At 44.6% G+C, this 18,648-nt stretch overlaps 1 protein-coding gene across 1 annotated transcript in view; it reads right to left on the reverse strand.

The window, feature by feature from the left end:
* Positions 1-8,601, reverse strand: part of RAD21L1 (RAD21 cohesin complex component like 1) — a 1,165,932-nt gene extending 1,157,331 nt beyond the window's left edge. Inside the window, exons 1-4 of the mRNA XM_078651710.1 lie at positions 8,531-8,601; positions 8,254-8,310; positions 8,103-8,168; positions 7,958-8,007 (exon numbers count right to left, since the gene is read on the reverse strand). The gene's annotated coding sequence lies outside the window, so the exon portion shown is untranslated. The remainder of the gene's footprint in view (positions 1-7,957; positions 8,008-8,102; positions 8,169-8,253; positions 8,311-8,530) is intronic.
* Positions 8,602-18,648: the final 10,047 nt, after the last annotated feature.

The following is an 18,648-nucleotide window of genomic DNA, read 5'->3' on the forward strand; positions in this document are numbered from 1 at the left end:
TCTAATGTGGTTTTGTCTTCACAGCTGCTGCTGTGATCAAAGCCCTCTCGGAGTCCGAGAAGATTTAAACCCCCTCGGGCTCCGAGAGGCCTTTTTTACCAATTAGAACATTCTGACTTTCAGGGGCGGAATGTTCTAATAGCCTTAGAGCCCTCCTAGCTGGTTCTACCGGACATTAAAGGGCCGCTCCCTTGCTAAAGGCACTCGCCTTCGGCTCAGGCCTTTAATGCTGGAGCGGGCTTTTCATGGCCAGTAGAGCCCGATCGGTCAGGCTCTAATAAAACCTTCTCCTTAAAACAAAAGAAATACGAATCCGATTTATCTGCATGCTGCTTCTTCATAACCCTGGAATGATGAATTGTTCTGAAATAAGTTGTGTACATTTGGTCAATTTACTCAAATATTCTCCGATTGCAGTAATTAAAGGATCCACTTGAAGAGAAGGAATGGAAACCTTACAATTAAAAGAGTGCTAATACAGCAGTAACACTTTGAAGTGCATTATTGTAAAGAAACTCTGCAATTGGAAGCTGAGAAATCCAATCATCTTGAGTAGCTACAGAAACACAACAAATGATACTTCAAGTTATGATTAGTTTGCTCTATCTGTTTGCTGGACTGGGAATGGTAACCAGAAGATAATACTTGTTTGATTCCCAATGTTAATATACCTTGATGATGCTGGATACAAACTGACATTGCTTAGGTTGGTTCGGACTGTGGCTAAACAGGATGTTGCTTGACCATGGAAAGATGTCATCCCTACCTCCATTGACCAGTGGCTGAGGAGACCAGACTTCTGGGCCATGGAGGGGGGGGGGGGTGCTTGGAAGCAATGCGTCTAGACCAACAAGTTACTTACCTTCGGTAACGGCTTTTCTGGTATAGACTCTATCCAATTGCAGATTGCTAACCTTAGAATAATCCGCAAGTGTCAGACTGGTAACGGAAATTGTTATGTGAGCAGTACGTCTGTGTACCATTAGGTGGCGTCATTCGGCATCAGCTGCGTTCCGGAAGTGAGGTGCGCAGTGCCCATATAGGCACCAACCCAGCATGCCGATGTCAGTTTCTTTTCGTGACTTTCCAAGCCAGTAGTGTGGAGCCACGAAGAATACTGCCTACTGACGTGTGAAAATAGGGCCCTTAAGAAAGAAACAGCCCTTCATTCTGAACCCGTTCAGAGTGGGGAGGATGGATGGGTTGGTAAGAAATCTGTGGTTGGACAGTCTCTACCAGAGAAGGCGTTACCGAAGGTAAGTAACTTGTTCATCTGGCAGACTTATAGCCACAGATTTCTTACCTTAGAATAGATACCCCGGAGGTGGGGCTATGAGACAGATTAAATGAGGAAGTCATGCAGGACTGAATTTGCAAAGTGTCCATCTCGGCAGACCGGACTGTCTAGGCAGTCGTGTTTTGTAAATGTGTGTAAGGAAGCCCACGTTGCTTCTGGACAGATCTCCAGGACAGGTACTTCATGAGCTAATGCAGTGGTTGCAGCCAGTGCTTAATTTAAATATTAAGTGCCAGGGCTCTGACCAGGAAGCCACTGCAGCTTGCACCACCCATCGCCCTGGTCATTGCTGCCAAAACAACTTCTAACCATCTCTCTCGCATGTAAATGAGACTGTTCCGATCATTCCAGGTCCCCAAAGCTAAAGGAATGGCTGGGGAGGCAGGTATTAGCAATTTTAATGTATATTGTATTTCTAAATAACCGTTCTGCTCATCTCTAAATTAGATGAGCAGCGCTACCATGTGGTAGACTGTTCTATGTCTATGATAACAATTAGGTGTCCATGCCGAGCACCGGAAACCAATGAAGTGCCGGTGCTACTGCTTAGCACCGGAAAGCCCCTGCTTAAATTAAGCACTGGTTGCCGCCTTGGCTCTGGTGGAATGAGCTTGTAAACCTTCCGGATATTGCTTTTGGACAATGCATAGCAGATTTAGAATGCAGAGCACTATCTATCGTCAGATGGTCTTTTTATGCACTGTTTTTACTTTTTAGGCGTAGACATACCCCACAAAAAGTTGATGGCCCACCAGGAACTCTGTTGTGCGGTCAAGGTAGAACAACTCCTCTCTTTTTTGGATACAGACAATGGAGTCTCTCCTTTTATTTAGAGGAGTGAGGCAGAGTCTCGGGGTTAGGCTAGTTTCACTTGTCTGCGAACCGTGATATTTAATTGACACTTAATCTGTTTAAAATGGTATGTGGACTGTAGTTTAAGACATTTAGTTGGTTCTTTCTGTTGTTCCGGCAGGAGACTAATGAAGATATGCTTTCTATCAAAGATTCTCTCCCTGAAGAAGGGTGTTACCCGAAATGCATTGGGGGCACTATAAATGTGCGATCAGATATTGATACACAGCACAATGTTGATTTGATTTGCTAATCATGTATTACAACATTTTGTTTTGTTTTTACCTATGATACATTGAGAAATACAATTGATGATGTGCAACGACTTATTTGATTCTTGTTATATAGTTTCCGTCACTTTTAGGTGAAGTTGATTAACTACTTGGTTGAAACCTTAGGTGCTATTAGCTGTGCGCTTCCATCGGGCATGGAGTTTTCTCCATACTCCTTTCAGAGTGTAAAAAGTAGGCCGGGCGTTAGACTTGTCTACATGAAAGGGAGTGACTGCCTTCAGGAGGAAGGATACTCTAGTCCAAAGTACCAGCTTGTCTGAGTAGATGGTAAGGTACAGAGGCTCAGATGACAAAGTCTGTAGCTCACTGTCCCTCCTGGTAGAAGTTATTGCCACTAGAAAAGCTGTTTTTATAGTGAGGAGCCTCTAGGGCAGTTGTGTAATGGCTCAGAAGGAGCACACGTGGAAAACGTTAGAACCATATTAAGGTCCCACTGAGACATGATGAAGGGTGAAGGTGGAAGCATGTGTTGGAGACATTTCCAAATCTATTTACAATAGGGGACATGAACAGGGATGGCTTTATGGTAACTGCAGAAATTCTGAGATGGAGGAAAGATATCCTGTTAAGGTGCCCAACGCAGAGCCCTGCTGGGATATAGAATAAACAAAAGAACTTGGGAAAGGGGTGCATACAGATGGGCAACTTGTTTATCTGTACACCATGCCACAAACTTACTCCAATGAAAGGCGTGTAACATCTTGGTGGCTGCTAAGATAACAGTGCAGATTTCAGGCGTAAATGGTCAACTGTCACCGCTCAATCTCCATACATAAAGGCGAAGTATTGTCAGGTTCTGGTGCAAACCCTGCATAGTTGCTGCAATATAAGATCCTCGTGAAGAGGCAACCTGATCGGAGGGCCTTTTCACATGCTCAAGAGCTCGGGATACCAGACTCCCTGTGCCCAATCCGGAGTCACAAGAATCGGGAAAATTAAATAAATAAATAAATTCTACTCCTTCGTCGTTCGACATTCCCCCTCCTCACCCCATCACCGTGCTTACCTGCACGGACAGCTGCTGGACAAAATGCTTGAGCACCACTTGAGATGAAAAGCGTCTCCGAACATAAGCCACCATTGCGCCTTCTCGGCAGAGGCGAACATATTTCACAAAGGCTCTTTCCATTCTTAGAAGAGACCTTGCGCCACCTCCGGGTGGAGCCATGATTCGTGATCCGCTAGGCTTTGACGGCTCAGTTTGTCTGCCCTGGCGTTCAGAGAGCCCGCCAGGTTTTAACAACCAGGGAGATACCCTGATGTCCCAGCCAGGTCTAGAGGCGCAGAGCCTCTTGACAAAGAGTCCACGACCCATTCCACCCGTTTTGTTGAAGTACCACATGGCAGTGGTGTTGTCCGTGAACACCAGAACCGGGGAGGGAAGGGAAGGGCATTCAATGCCAGTCAGATTGCTCGGAGCTCCAGCAGTTTGATGTGGAGTCCAGCTTCCGCCGGGGACCAGAATCCCCTGATATCCACCCCAGATGACTGCCCCAGCCTAAGTGATCATCTGCCATCACCATCAGTTCTGGTTAGGGAAGGGAGAGGGGTTTGCCACCGACCCAATTGCAGTTCTTTACCCACCACTGCCGGGCTTTTGCGGTTCACTCCAAAAAACGATGTTTAAGAGATTCCCCTGATGCTGTGCCCACTAGAACGTCAGTTCCCACTGAAGAGCCCTGATATGCCAGTGGGCATTCGTCACAAGAAAGATGCAGGAGGCCATGACACCTCAGGGTCAGTCTCACCAAAGCGTAAATAGAACAAAAGAGAACACCCTGCCTAGGGATATAATGGCCCTTACTAGAGGGTCCAAATGGTATATGAAAAGGGGTGATTAGACCAAAAGCTGACACTGCACACAGCAAACACAAGGTCAATCCAAGCAGACTCCACCAAAGTTATATTAGGAATATATAAGTTTGTATTTTTCTTGGAATTGAGGTGAAAATTTTTTTTTTGGGTAAGAGATAAGTTATACTTTTAGTTTCACATGATATATTTGGAGCATAAAAAGGACAAAACTTAATCTGATAACAATGCAAATAGGAAAATAATACTGCTACATTAAGACCTACCCAGTATCAACCACACTTCAACCACACTCTCACACTCACTAATATATATTCTTACTCTATCTCATTCTACCATTCAACTTTCATTCTTCCATTCATTCTTCTAATCCTGGCGTATGCATCACATCAAATATCAACATGTTGCATGAATCGGGATGTTATTCCAGGCAGATGACTTTTACAGCGGTTCCTGATGTATTTAGGACAAAGAACCGTATTCCATATGTTGATATTTGATGTAATGCATACGCCAGGATTAGAAGAATGAATGGAAGAATGAAAGTTGAATGGTAGAATGAGATAGAGTAAGAATATATATTAGTGAGTGTGAGAGTGTGGTTGAAGTGTGGTTGATACTGGGTAGGTCTTAATGTAGCAGTATTATTTTCCTATTTGCATTGTTGTTATCAGATTAAGTTTTGTCCTTTTTATGCTCCAAATATATCATGTGAAACTAAAAGTATAACTTATCTCTTACCCAAAAAAAAAATTTCACCTCAATTCCAAGAAAAATAAAAACTTATATATTCCTAATATAACTTTGGTGGAGTCTGCTTGCATTGACCTTGTGTTTGCTGTGTGCAGTGTCAGCTTTTGGTCTAATCACCCCTTTTCATATACCATTTGGACCCTCTAGTAAGGGCCATTATATCCCTAGGCAGGGTGTTCTCTTTTGTTCTATTTACGGTTTTTTCCCCCCTATGGCCTGCCTACATCTTTAAGTAACCCACTGGGAACCCCCTTCTTTTGTATATCAGTCTCACCAAAGTCCAGGATAGAAGCTTAAAGATCAATATCATAGCCTGGAAATTCTGGATGTGCCGCTCGGGAGAATAGGCCCGCAATTACACTGTATCCAGAACAGCTCCAAATAAAGGAAGCGTCTGCGAGGAAGTTGTGTGTGACTTCAGCACACGGATAGTGAATGCCAGCAAATGTAGAAGGTTCACAGTATTCTGGAGGTGAGAGAGGACTGTCTGGGGCGACCTCGCCTTCAACAGCTAATCGTCGAGGTAGGGAAAGAGTGGAATCACTGACCTCCGCAGATGAGCTGCAACCACCACCATCACTTTAGTGAACACGCGAGGGGTGCTGGTAAGGCCAAAAAGGGGCCCAGCAAACTGAAAATGCTCTTGGCCTTCTATGGACCTCAGATAGCGCCTGTGGGCAGGCAGGACTGGGATGTGAAAATAAGTGCCCAGCCATACCATCCAGTCTACTGAGTTCAGAGCAGACAGGACTTGCACAAGTGCGAGCATTTTCAATGTCTCCTTTTTCAGGAAGAGATTGAGAAGGCACAGGTCTAAAATAAGAGGAAGTCCCATGTCCTTCTAGGGCACCAGGAAGTTGTGGGAATAGCAACCACGACCTACTTGTGATGAGAGTATCTTCTCTATAGCTCCCCTGATCAATAAAGCTAATACCTCTTAATGAAGCAAGTAGGTGAACCTCAATCAGTTTGTCGAAGCAGGTGGCATGGGTGGGTGTTCACAAAAAGTTGGACGATATTGGCCCTCACTGGATGCCAGTGGTGCAGCAAAGGGAGAGTTGGGCAGTCCGCCTAGGCGCCACAAGTTTTAAGGGTGGCCCCCCCGCTCTTACCTGCAGCTGTCGAGGAAATCGCCAGCAGCCCCCCTTACACACGGCTATGCCACTGTTGGATGCCCATGATGATCGGGGACACACTAAAGGGGTTTGGACACTCTGGCTGCTGAGGGGGCAGGGGAGGTGGACTGCCTCGACCTCTGGCTACCTATCCCACAAGGTCTGTGGGAACCACATATTCAGCCAAGGAAGGATTGTGAGCGTTGCTGGCAGGGGTAGATGGGCGTGTACAGAGGAAGCTGGAAGCCCCTTCTGTGGCAACGAAATGGGCGGAAGGTAGACTGGGGTAAGTGTGCGGCCATGGAAAGGTCCAAGCACCTGCCATAGAGTTCTGCTGTATTTAAGTCATTCAAGCTCTGAGTCCACCTTCTCTTCAAACAACTGAGAGCCATCAAGGGGCACGTCCATGAGTGAGGCCTGGACATCCCCCCAAAAACCCAGTGGGTCTCAGCCAGGCGTGGCGCCAAAGGGCTACCGACGATGTAATCGCTCTGCCATGCAAGTGAGTCGAATCCAGCCCGCATCGTATGGTGAACTTGGCTGCGTCCCTCCCATCAGCAACTGCTTGAGAGAATATGGCTAAGGCCTCCTCCAGGACTATGTCTTGCACTTGCGCAACCGAGTCCCCGATGGTATGACAGTATCTGCGCTAATAGGATGTGGTGTTGACAGACCGCAGTGCCAGGCTTGAGGAAGAGAACATCCTTTTCTCCCCCAAGGTATCCAGCTTTTTGGATTCCCCGTCCGGTGGAGTGGTAGGGAATACGCCAGGGTTCATTTTGTAGGCGGAAGCCTGGACCAGCAAGCTCTCCAGGGTAGGGGTGCTGGGTGAGGAAACTGGGGTACCCTGGGTGTAGTGAGGGCAGCAAGCAATTGTCCTATGCACAGGAGCACCTGTGTAAGGCTTGGGCCAGGCCCCAAGAAGGACATCCGTAAGGGCTTCATTAAAGGGGAGTAATGGATCTGTGGGGGCAGCTCCCGGATGAAGTACCTCTGCCAAGATGTTTGTCTTGGCTGCCAATGAGTGCAGAGTAAGGTCCAGGACCTCAGCCAACCGTCGCACCACCATTGCAAAAGAGGCACCCTCCTCCATAGCCACGGCGGAGAGATCAGGCCAGTGTCTGGGAGGTGTCCATTCCACTAGCATCCGCCAGCTCCTCGTGCCAGTTGAACTCTGTCTTGTCTAACTGGTATCTATAAGGGTCCAAATACCCCTCCCATTCGTCCCCCAATTCAGGCCTCACATACGAATAGGAATTAAACTCTTTCATCAGAACAATCACATTTGTTTGAATTAATCACTTTATTTTCAAAAGTTATTCCAAAAAGTCAATTACTATTTCTATCAAAAGAACTTGACGTGTTAGATTCACAGGAGAGACAAGGGGAACACAAGGGGAAGAAGTTTTGTGTGTTTACTAAAATTCTTACACTCATACATGAAATTCAACATTCATACTCATATATACAATTTTCTATGATCAGGAATGTAGTGATTGAGGGAGGGCAAACATGAAGGGAGGGAGTTGAGAAAAGTGTTCACAAACAAAATGTCAAAAAACAGAAGGGCAAAACAATTAGAATTCAATTTATAATTTTAAACAATAGGCCATCCAAAAGATAAATCAATATTTTCAAAAATAATTTGTTCTCTATGTTCAATGATTGGCCTAACACAATGCTGGTCGACGCGTTTCGAGTTCCCAGTGTAAGGAACTCTCTTCAGGACCTCTGATGGTTCTGAAAAAATAAAAAAAGAACTCTGTCTTATTTTAATGTCATGAGACTTAGTATGTCCACAACCAACTCCCGGCCGGGAGCGTTGGCTCTCTTACCTTTAGCTAGTTCCCACATATACGGTGATATTCATAGTGGCAGTCATTCTCTGAAAATAATAATGATAATGACCCCTGTAAGTGTTTTTTCTCTAAAACAGGTCTTAGATGCAATGTCAAAAGGATTGTGAATGAAAGTCCTTACTTATAGCTGCAGACAGCTTGTCTCTCTTGGGGTTCAGTTGTCAGCTGGTCTAGACTTGGTGCATGCCTGCAGACCCAAAAAGTACGTCTAATTACTCATTTGCTCCATCTGGCGTGTTTGCACGCAATAGTGAAGTTAAAAGGTTCCATACCTTAACACTTTCTTTTCTTTGGGTGGTCCAGTGCTCTCATTACTTTGAATGCGCAATCTGCAGAAAGATTCAAAGAAAATGGTGTTTGTTCAGCTCGTACTACAAGTTCCTAAGTGAACATGCATGATCTATGTTCGCCTGCTAGCGTGTGCTCAGGCCGCCGTGTATTGTCAGAAAGATTCTGCCCTGCTGATGTCTAATGTGATTATGCGGTGATCCTCTGCAATCTATTGTGGTACCTCTCGCTAGTTTTTGGGGCAAATTTAATATAATTTACCTGGAAGGAGGCTCTCGTCTCTCTTCGCTTGGCGTTTTCCTGTTGTACTCGTCTCCGGCAGGTCTCGTGTTGATATCGCGTGATCACTCACTTCAGGGCTTCTGGGATTTGTAGTTCTGCCGAGTAGTTTCCGCCTTGCTGCGCAATCGCGTTATGCCGTCTTTTGATTTATTTATAATTTGGACGGTTTGGGAGAAGCATTAAACTCTGTAATCGATAATCATAAGTTCCAATCTTCTTAGTGTATTGGTGATGAAAGTGTACAGATGGTGCAGCAATTTCCGAGTTGTATCATAACGAGTGGAGCCAGAACGCTGTAATATTCATAATAAAGACGTATTTTTTGTCCGTTTTTCTGAGAAATGAAAATTAGAGATTAAAAATCTGACAATTCATTCAATCCTTCTGTGGCTGTGTTGAATTTGATGATTAGCATTGCTTCTTGTTTAGATAGTTTGATCTCCAGGTCACCGCCTCTAGCATCACGTTCTACTTTTGAGATTACAGTCCATTGTAATTGTTGCTCTGTGTGAGACTGTGAATGCCAGTGATTTACAAGGGGGGCGGTTTGTACATTTCTTCTGATTCTGGATTTATGTTGGGATATCCGATAACGAATTTCTTGTGATGTTTTACCAATGTATACTTTCTGGCATGGGCACTGGATTGCGTAGATTACATATTTCGATTTACAATTTGTAAAAGTTTCATGTCTCCAAAAAACACCTTTATGACTGAACAGATCTCCTTCGATTGTGGAGTTACAGCAAACACAGTTGCCACATTTATGGTGGCCTTTCACAGGGGGTAGGTTGACAAGCTCCCGCAATGTTGGTATGCGTTCTTTAGGCATAGCTGCCCGCACGATTTGGTTGCCTATACTTTTGTCCTTTCTGAAGGCAAAAAGTGGGATATCTGTTAGTTTTTTGTCTAGTCCTTGTACTAGATGCCAGTTATTTCTGATCTGTTTCTTGAGCCAATTTGATGTTGGGCAATAGGTGGAAACACAGACTATCCTGTCCTGTGGTTTTTTCTGGTTGGATTGCAGTAATGTCTCGCGGGGGGTCCACCAGGCTCTTTTTATTGCTCTTTTTAGCAATTTTTTAGGGTAACCCCTTATAAGCAAGTTGTCTTTTAGCTTATTTGCGTGAAAGAAGAACTCATCCTTAAAGGCACAATTCCGTCTAATTCGCAGGAATTGTCCGACTGGTAAATTGTCTTTCAGACTTCGCGGGTGGTTGCTTGTATAGTGCAAGGATTTATTGCTGTCCGTCTTTTTCTTGTACAGGGTTGTTTTTAGGTTACCTTCAGAGGGATAGATCTCCACATCCAAGAACGGTAGTTTACTGCGCGAGTAGTTTAAACGGAGTTTGATATCCTCTGTTTGATTATTTAGCCAATCGTGGAATTTGTGTAGCTGCTCTTCTGTTCCTTTCCAAGTTAAAAAAATGTCATCGATATATCGGATCCAGCATCCGATATACTGCTGGTAAGGGTTATTTTCATATATGAATTTCTCTTCATATTGTGACATGTACAACACAGCCAGCTCTGGGGCGAAGGGGCACCCCATCGCTACACCTTTGATTTGATAGTAGAAGTCCTCTTTGAACTTGAAATAGTTCCTTTTAAGTGCTATACTGGCTAGTTCAAGAATAAATTCTGTTGGTATCCTCATTGGTCTGTCTCGTTTGTTAAGGTAAAATTCCAAGACTGCTAACCCTTCTTCTTGAGGAATCTGAGTGTATAAGGATGTAACATCCATGCTCACCATAAAATCTGTCTGATCCTCAAATTGAATTGTTGCAAGCTTGTTAATGCAATCTGTCGTGTCTTTTATATATGATTTCACGTAGGTCATACACGGTTTCAGGAAAAAAACTACAAATTTTGAAATTGGTTCGAACAACGATTCACAACCAGAAACTATTGGTCGCCCGGGTGGTTGATGTTCATCTTTGTGCACTTTCGGCAGTACATAGAAGATTGGTGTCCTAGGGTGTCTGTTTCGCAGGTATTCATATTCTCTCTTGCCAAGGAAGCCGTTTTCGAAACCTGTCTGGAGGATTTTGAAAAGTTGGTTCTGTAATTCCCATGTTGGATCCTTTGTGATTTTTTTGTAGCAATTTGCATCTGAAAGCTGTCTGTTGACCTCAGTCGTATATTCCAAGGCCCCCCAAACCACTATTGATCCGCCCTTGTCGGCTTGCTTTATGACGATAGACTGGTCATTTTTTAGATTTTGTAACGCTTCTTTCTGTGGTTTACTCAGATTGTATTTGATAAACCCATGTCTTTTATTTTCCTGAGCTGTAATTGCCGAAAGGATAGTTCTTTCGAAGGTCACGACCTCCTTTGGTATTTTATTTGATGGCGGGCAAAATTTTGAGGGTCTCCTCAGACCTGTGGTTTCGGTACTTTCAGGAAGTTGTTGTACTGCAAAAAAGGTTGTTAACCTAATCTTCCTGCAAAATTCGATGAATTCTGTTTTCAGTTGTACGTAGTTGGTGAATCTCATGGGGACAAAAGAAAGTCCTTTCTCTAGTGCACTTACTTCTGTAGTTGTCAAAATTTTTGTCGACAGATTATGTATGGAGGTTTCTTTTAGTTTCTGTAAGTCTGTGTTCGAGTTGACATTTCCCATGGTTGTTCGTTGAATCTTGTTTCCCCCCTTGGCTTTGGTTGGCCTCTCCCTAAAAAAGGCTGCTGTTGTGCTTGAGGGTTTTGTTGATGGAAATTGCCTCTTCTATTGTAGCCTCCTCTATTACTAGTATTGTCTGATTCACTCCCACTTGATGATGATGATGTGTCAGAAAATGTGATGTAATTATTCTTGGATCTTCCTTGATATTCGGACAGAATATACCGTATATGTGGGAACTAGCTAAAGGTAAGAGAGCCAATGCTCCCGGCCGGGAGTAGGTTGTGGACATACTAAGTCTCATGACATTAAAATAAGACAGAGTTCTTTTTTTATTTTTTCAGAACCATCAGAGGTCCTGAAGAGAGTTCCTTACACTGGGAACTCGAAACGCGTCGACCAGCATTGTGTTAGGCCAATCATTGAACATAGAGAACAAATTATTTTTGAAAATATTGATTTATCTTTTGGATGGCCTATTGTTTAAAATTATAAATTGAATTCTAATTGTTTTGCCCTTCTGTTTTTTGACATTTTGTTTGTGAACACTTTTCTCAACTCCCTCCCTTCATGTTTGCCCTCCCTCAATCACTACATTCCTGATCATAGAAAATTGTATATATGAGTATGAATGTTGAATTTCATGTATGAGTGTAAGAATTTTAGTAAACACACAAAACTTCTTCCCCTTGTGTTCCCCTTGTCTCTCCTGTGAATCTAACACGTCAAGTTCTTTTGATAGAAATAGTAATTGACTTTTTGGAATAACTTTTGAAAATAAAGTGATTAATTCAAACAAATGTGATTGTTCTGATGAAAGAGTTTAATTCTTTTTCGTCATGCTGATGCTTTGAGAAACAATATTGCAGTACTGGCACATTGTGGTTGTTTATGATATATAAGGCTTGGCCTTACTGCAGAGAAGCCAAACCCTTACTTTGGTTTTCACATACGAATAGGGCACTGGGTCTGCCATGGCTAGTCTCCCCCTTCCCAGCCCCCCCCCCCACCCCACCCATTCGCCACCATGTCGAAGTCAGGGATGAAGATGGAGAAGGCATCGCCATGGGGCACTAGAGTTGGGGAAGGTCGAGGTGTTTGGCGGAAGACTAGTAGGAGTCCTTTTTAAGAGTGTGGGGCCCGAAGGAGTACCAGCAGGAATGGGCCTCTCAAATATGAGGTGCATTGCCTCCAAAAATTAGCATATCTGGGTGAGGGTCCTGGAAACTCTGAAAGACGTGGAATCGGCCCAGGCGCAGGCTCCACCGCAGAGCTAGGCCTCAAGTACCGACACTCTCTGGTCTCGTCAAATAACTTTAATGGATATGGGGAAGTCGACGATCTCTTCGGCTTCTCGTTCTTATGCTCGTGGGACTTACCCGATGTGATTGCGAGTGTCGCAGCGGCGAGTGTGTCGCACTTGAGCCAGCGCCAGGGTAGGTCAAGGTAGCTCGACCGGTGCCGCTCCAGATCAATCAAGGGATCCAAGCAGCCCTGTGCCACAGGAGTGAACCCACCGGTGGAAGACCAGTAGGGACTAGGGACCCCTCCCAAACCCACAGGGCCCAAAGGCGCTCCAGCCGGAACGATTCGCCCAAATATGAGGTGCATGGCCTCATCAAATTTGCATAACTGGGAGGTGGTGGCTCCGGCTCCTGGAAACTCTGGAAGGTGCGGAGACGGCCCAGGCTCCACCACAAAGCTAGGTCTCTGCTGACACTCCCGCTTTTCAACAGATTTTGACAGACGTGGCAAAGTCGAAGATCTCTTCAACTTCTTGTTCTTATGCTTGTGGGACCTACCCAGTTTGCTCGTGAGCATCACACATCAAGGAGCTGGAAGGACCGCTCCCTACCGGCAAGCAGGGAAAAAATTTCCAGCTCCAGTCTGATGCCTGGGGATTATTCTTTGGTAAGGAATCTGCGGCTAGAAGTCTCGGAGTTTTTATGTTATTTTGTTTATATTGCTCTTCACTTGCAATCTTTCATTTAAACTGAATAAAATGTGTTATTAATAAAGGAGAACTTCAACATTTACTATATGAAACTAATTTCTAAACTTGGCTCCTCTTAAGGCACTAAAATGGTTCAGCGAGTTGATCGGAGTGGGGATATGGAAATGTCAGGGGCAGCGTGTGACATGGAACAGCCCTCCATTATTGAGGCTTGATTAGAAGCTATCTTAATGTAAAAATAAATAAATAAATAAATAATCGGCAATTATAATTACATTTGTCACCCGAGATAGATAAATATTTTGGTTTTGGTGGGTTCAGTAAATCATTAATAATAAAACTGTGACTGTTAAATTAGGGACACAGAATTTTACTGAATAGGAATGACTGGTTTGTTTTTCTAATCATGCATTTATAAATGTAATTGCTTTCTGCAAGCCCAGTTTAATAAAAAGATCATAATTTTTAGCGTCTAGGTAAGAAAACACTCAAATATGACTCAGGTGTAAATGCGCAGTACAGTAAGACATTTGGTATATCCTGTTGTAACCCAAGAGATAGTACTTTGAATTGATAATCTATCCCACTTATCACGAACTTGAGGTAAAGGCAAATGAGGAGGCTGGATGAATATATGGAAGTAGGCATCCTTGCAGTAAAGGGTCACCATCCTATCCTCCACTTGGTGCAGAGGAAGGACTTCTTGTAGACTGCTCTTTTTGAGAGATTTGGAGGGAAGTAGTGGGAGAGAGTAGTTGAGAAGTAGAAGGTCGAGTACTGGCCGCAATGTCTTGTTTCTCACAAGCGTAAGAAAGTCCAGGGACTTCAATCTCTTTTCACTTTGTGGAACTAGTTCGACTACTTCCATCAAGAGTTTGCCATGCTCCTTGATACTGCTGTGTGGGGTGCTGTGAAATTCTAAGCAGTAACCGGGGTAATGGTGGACAGTACCTTCTGGCTCGAAATGTTTGCCCTTGTGCATTTCTTCCTTCAGCCTATCGGAACCTATGGAGCCATCTCTTGGATACGGTTCTTGTTGCAACATTGCGGACATTCCTGAAATGGTTACTGGAGTTGAAATTGCTGTGGGTTGGAGGATGATACCCCTTTTGCTGATGCTTTTTGGCAGATCGCAACAAAAATCTCGCTTTTGCTGCTGATGCATTCAAGTGCCCATGGCTTTGGCAATGTCAAAAACTTAGATTCCTGAAGCATCTCATCAACTTGTTGGTCAAACAGATGCTTGCAAACAAACAGAGAGGTTATGTGATGTTGCTGCACTTCTAGATGAATACCCGTGACTGAGCCATGCATCGCACTCGAGCAGTATGCGGGTGTGTACTTGCCTAGATGCTGTACATGCAGCATCCAGGGCACAGGGTCTACCAGCATTGGAGAGAACTTTCACCTTCTGCACCATCTCCTTTGCTGCTTTTCCTTGCTCACTTTGCCACTGAATTCAAGCAAGCCGGGCTGAAGACGGCTGTAATGCCAGAAACCGGTCCTCGGAAGCTTGTTTCCGGTCCAGGGAAGACATGGCTTGGCAGTTCGGGCTGGACTGTTCCCATGAGGCACAGGGTCAGACTGATTTGCATATAGCCATGTCTGAACTGGGGTGGCAGAGTTGGCTAAAGAATGGCGATGGATTAAACCCAGATCTTTTGACTGGGGGTGAGTGTTCGATTGGTTCAGATGCTCCGTCCATCACCACCCCCTTTTGTACTGCTTTTCCGGTGGGCATCAAGGAAGTGTTGCGACAGTGCCTCCATCATTTCCAGACAATACCAATTGGTTGCTGCTCCCAATGCCATGGGATTTCCCGCTGCATTTTTTAAAGTAATTTTAATTAATTTTAAACACATACAAGCCCCCATTTACAAGGCACATTCTCAGTGGGAGGCACTTTCCTCTATACATTGAAAGGATAGTCATTGTTCACAATTGAAATAGAATCCTCATCTCAATCAGTATCATGTCACCATCCCGTACCCTGATGGCTTCCAGACGAGGTGCCTCCCGCATGTTCATGCCCCTCCCACCCCCCCAACTCCTTCTACCGGAGTCCTCCAAATAATGTACGCGAGGATAATCAATCGTCTTCCTGGTGCTAGGGTGAGCGGGCCTCGGATTGTATTTGGGATGGTCCCCAATTCCCGCTAGCTCCACTCCTGCTCATGCATTATCCTATCCGACATTACCCCCAGGAGCCCACTGGGAATGATTTCCCGCTGCATGGATGTGATTATTCTCTTTATCTGGTGAAATGGAGACACTAGTACTCTGCATCAGAGCCCTTTTCCTTATTTGTGGACTACAAGTGACCCATAAAATATGGATCCGGAGGTGCAATAGTGATATGCTTGCTCTTTTCTGGATGTTACTTCATTAGATTTCAAAGGGTCTGTAAAGTTCTCCGATGAGCATTTCAGCATTGTTTTCAATATTAGAAGAAATTGAGTGGCACTTTTTGCTTTTAATTGGGATTCAATAATGAACTCCCTTTCTACTTCACCCAAGTGTTTGTTATTCTACTGTGCTGCCTTAAGTATATCTGCATGACATGCAGATGTGTCATTTGAAGGTGAAGCTCTCACAAGGGGTTATCCTGTGGAAGTGCCCTATGATCATGGTAGGCATTGTTCTATTATTCTGAGACGTGGATCTTCTAAAATTGCCATTTGCTCTCCTATGTCCTGGTCGGAGTCAGTATGCATTGAATGCAGTGGTGACATTTGTGAAGGTGGTGTAGCCTCAACTGTTCAATGCATAGGTGATGCTTATTTTTAGGGACTGCGAAAAGCCCTAATATCGTCAGAGTTTGCATCTTCAAACGTTAGCCTCCGCTTGTTGGCTTAAAAGTAGACAGAGGGTGTGCTACTCTATGCCTAGTCACAGAATCAATATATATGGTCGGTTCTCTTTATTTATGGCTTTGCGTCAACTTACGTGGTGTGGCCGGGTCAGCGTTTTCTCGGACTCGAAGATAGACATTTCAACATTCTGATTTGTCTGGTGTAGAGGGTCCTCGTCTGCATCGCTCAGTTATGACCAGTATGGGCAGTGCCAACTGGCAAGCCTTTTTTGGAAGTAGTCTATTTGCAAAGGCATGGCATTCTCTAGGCTGTTCCTTGCAATGGACCTAAGGCACCTTTTGAGGTCAATCCCTGAAGAAAACATTCTTTTGATCAAGGTTTGTGTCTTTTCAAGGTCGAGGGTGTTGCCCTCTGTCTTTCCCCAAACCACAAGGCGTCTTTCTAGCCCTGGGAGCTATTCCAGGTTTTGGTGGTGGCCCTAAAAATAACTCACAGGAGTTGTGATCGTGAGAAGACACATACATGACCCTGTTCTCGTGTGGGTCATCTAGGTTACTAAATGGACCCACCCTTTCGCCATTCGAATTGCATCCTTAGACATCCTCGGTGAGTTCAGCAAATGAAGATTCGGTAGGGCCCTGCCCCTCAATCATAATTAATCTGTCCATTGTCAGTCACTTTGATGTTTAATTGTCATTTTTGTTCTACAGGTGTTGCATGCTTAACATGTGGCCTTGTGTTAACAGGAGAAGGAGGTTACAAACCCAATGTGGGTATGGCCACAGGAATCTGGTGTTTCATTAAAGAAAATCATTAAAAGATGTGTTCTCAATACTCTCCCCCAACAGGAGTCATTCAATATGACCTGACCCTACAGGCGCATGACACAACTTGATTTCAATGTTATCGACACAGTGATGCCTTTTTTTGCATTGGCGGCTGGCATGGCTTGGTGAGTCGGGGGTTGGGGGAATTGGTGCACAGGGGGTGCGCAATGTAAAAAAAAAAAAGAAACACTTACCTACCGCCCGGTCCCACGTCTCTGCTCCTGCTCTCCTTGTAGGGCTCGCGGAACAGGTAGCACAGCCAGGCTCCCCTGACCAATCGGGTCCTAGTTCGACGCTAAGCCAGGGAATGGGGGACTGGGCATGTTCTCCACGCAGGCGGTAATGCAGCCTGCATGGAAAACAGAGAAAGTGTGCATGACTGTTTTGGGCGGCCCGAGAGGGTCAGCCTAACAGTCATGTGCACTTAGGAGTGGGCAAACCACTGCTCCCCTGCCCTCCTCCGAGAGGGGAGCAGCCCCACCTACCTGCAAACATAAAATGATAAGAACTTAAAGTTATTATCATTTTATGTTTCCATCACTTTGCACTGCATAGCGGAGGAGCAGCCACTGTTTTATCCAGATTGCTCAATGTCTCGTGAATGACAGTGCTCTGGTTATCAGTCAACGAGAGCAATTGTTTTCGGTGCGTTGCACAGAGGTGGAAATACATACGAACTCAAGGGCATAAACGGTCTTAGGTGGAGTCTGTGCCCTGATGCACTGTGGGTTGATGGGGAGATATTACAAGTCATTTTGATACTGAAACCCCTTTGCAAATATGTATGTAGGTATATGGCCCTTCTATAGTGCAAACCTACTCAAAATGCAGTGGCACGCTGTACAGGGTGAAAGACTAGCATAAAGCCATGGTGATAAGAGAAGGAGCGTGTTTGTGAGCGGTTAACACATTTTGGTGTAGTGCCATTTAAAGAGGCGCGTATTCAACTCTTTCCTAAATCAGAGCAGCGTTGGGCCAATCTTCAGAGATTCAGGAACATTGTCCAGATCCTGGGTACATTGATAGGAAAGGCCTGTTGACTTGTTCTTTTCTTTTTCTTAGTCTGCAGCCTGGTGGTGTCCTAGTCGAGGGGCTGTCCCAAGAATCACCAGATATGGTGAGCTTGTCTGCAAGATAGCTGGGTAATGATCAAGATGGATTTGTAAATACCGCTGGTTTTGCAGATGGCGTGAGCAGCCAAGGGGAGCCAATGGAGTTCCATAAGTATGGAGGTGATGTAATCACATATCCTCTGGCCCTGGATGAGACCTGCTGCAATGTGTTGGATGCTCTTAAGGGTGCCAATGTGAAGACAGGGAGGCCAGGGAGCCGGGTGTTACAACCATTCAGATGTAAAAGTGCGAGCACTTCTGAGGTTGCATTCTGTTTTTGGCAATGTTCTTTGTGGGTGAGGTTTGAGTAAATTCAAGTGACTTGGCACTGGGTGAGGGTTGAAGTCGCAAACATTCATGTCACTAGGCCATATTTGTATTGTTCCATGTTTGTTGTTTTTGACAAATAACATGAATCAGGTCTTGTTTGCGTTACGCTTTGAAGAAAAACTTGCAATGTCAAAGGCCAATACTATATGGCAGGGGTGTGAAGAGCGTGTGATCTATAGTTGTACATGCTGCACAAACACATGGATCAAAGGTGGCTGTGCAGACAGTTTTAAATTCCTTCCAGGTGCAAAAGTAGATTGTGAATCACAAAGTTCACCCACAAGGAGATGCCTCAAACTTCAGCAATGCAGCCAGGTCCCCGAAAGAGGCACAGCCTAAATACATACCCTGCTATACACAAAGTTCTACAGATCAAACACATGACAAAATTCTGAGCAAGAGAACAAGCATGTGCCTAGATGAGCTCTTGAGAGTAAATGG

Source organism: Lissotriton helveticus, chromosome 7, assembly GCF_964261635.1.
Source record: "Lissotriton helveticus chromosome 7, aLisHel1.1, whole genome shotgun sequence".
Classification (NCBI taxonomy): domain Eukaryota; kingdom Metazoa; phylum Chordata; class Amphibia; order Caudata; family Salamandridae; genus Lissotriton; species Lissotriton helveticus.